The sequence below is a fragment of the Hyposmocoma kahamanoa genome, unplaced genomic scaffold (genome assembly GCF_003589595.1).
Source record: "Hyposmocoma kahamanoa isolate Upper Pololo Valley unplaced genomic scaffold, ASM358959v1 62, whole genome shotgun sequence".
In the NCBI taxonomy this organism is placed as follows: Eukaryota; Metazoa; Arthropoda; class Insecta; order Lepidoptera; family Cosmopterigidae; genus Hyposmocoma; species Hyposmocoma kahamanoa.
In genome coordinates this window covers 1890328-1892385 of record NW_020653850.1, presented here as the reverse complement: position 1 = coordinate 1892385, position 2058 = coordinate 1890328, and positions in this window count along the sequence as shown.

Sequence of the window (2058 nt, the reverse complement as noted above, 5' to 3'; positions counted from 1 at the left end):
AAATGATAAACTTAATATATGCTCCGGAATCTTATTGTAAAAACGTAATATAATACGATAAATCTAACGTGGAAGGAAAATGTAATTCACTACTTATGGTTATTTTTGTTTATTTTATGCCCGTGTTACGTGTTACGTGTTACGTACAGGATAAATGTTGAGATCTTACTTAATAATGTGTTAATAATGATTATTAGATATTAAAAATAGATAATAATAACGCACAGATTCATAGCCCTGCACTAGGGACTTGTATCGCGGGTGCCATAGACACATTCATAGACAACTACAAATCGCACCCAAACTCACGAGAGAAATAAATGTAGGCCATACGATTCTCCCGGCCTGGGAATCGAATCCGGGACCTCTTTGTAGCAGTCCAGCATGGTAACCGTTCGGCCACGCAGACAGTTAATTTTAAATTACACTAATCATAGATAAAACATTTTAAACTATATATATTGATGATATGGTCCTCACTATCATCATATAGATATATATATGATGACAGTGAGGACCAATTTTGGAAATTTTTTTTTCAAATTGGTCCTGGTTTGGTCCCTATCTACTGACCCGAGAGATAGGGTTTTCCGGAGAGACTACGGGCTCGACGGCAAGACCAGGGTACGACGGGCATCCGGGCCAAGCCCTCCGCCAGTGATACGTCTTCACGGGCGTCTCTGGCGGACCCGGACTTGGGTACGGACTCGCCGGGGTTTGTGGTAAGCTGCAGGGATGAACACGTTCGTCTGCCCCGGTAGATGGTGACCGGGGCGTTCGTCCCGCGCGCAGCTAGCGTGTCTTTAGGCGCGCGGGGCGCGTGAGTTGATCTTTAAGTCGGTGGCTATGTCCAGACATTGTCGCAGGACACTGCCACTTGGCATCTCTGGCACTAGCCCGGAGAGCTAGTAGAGGATGAGCTAGGCATCTTCCAGTCCCTCCGACTGCATAGGTATTTGGGAACTGGAGAGACGCCGTTCATTCGGCGTCGAGAAGTGAGCGTGCTTACAGCTCCGCCACCAATGAGGAAATTTGGTAGTCGGCTTAGGGTCGGCGGCTTAGCGGTGGCAACCGTTAGTCGTGCGACGGGAAGTGAGCGTGCCTACGGCTCCGGTACCTATCTGGAAAATAGGGAGGGTGCTGTACGTGCACCCGGGGCGGCTCACCTAAGGCACTAGCTTTACAGAGAACCGGATGAAGTGCGTGCGTGCTAATCTGGGGTTAGGACCTGACTTAGATGGTCCCTGTGCAAGCTTGCTTGCACATGTCATAGTGCCCTTCCCGCATAGCCAAGAGGTTGATAAGGACTATAAACAAAACTTCTGTAGAAAAAGATGGGACTGGTCCTGGTTTGAGTGTCCAAGATTCTAGGTTCGGGGAATCGACTAGAAGAGACCATGTAATTGATGTAGTTGTTTATTATTATTACTATTGGAAATGAACGTATTTTTAACCGTCTTCAAAAAAAGGAGGCCTTTTTGTGTATGTTACGTGGTTACTCCGATATTTGTGTCATTACGTATCAACAACAAGGCAACAAGTCCATCAATAGTAGATCAATATCTACAGTGTTATTTTTTGACTTAGGTCTGACACTATTATGATCGTTACGCACAGTTACCTCATTGCAACAGAACGGTCCGAGTTGTTACTGTTGCCCTAAATAGCTTCACTTTAATCACCGCTACTCATAGTGCGCATGCGCAACTGTTACGTTTTTGAAATATTATTACTTCCGGGTTCTTTTCTACGATTACTGTAAAAATAACTAACTAACGTAATGTGCAAATCTATATATCTTTGTATAATAAAAAACTTGTTGAAGATTTATGATGGGCCTAACTGCTAACAGTGTTGCGAACTCTTGTATCTCCGGCTATCGCAGCTGGCACTACACATTTGAAACGATATGAAAAATACGAAAACGTTAAAAATTTCATACATTTTAAAATCAGTACATTGGCGAACTGTGGCGAACCACAGTTAAATTCTCGCGCCCTCAAGTTCATGACACTGTGAGACGGCGCCTGCGAGCACCGCTGACCAATAAGAGAAGAG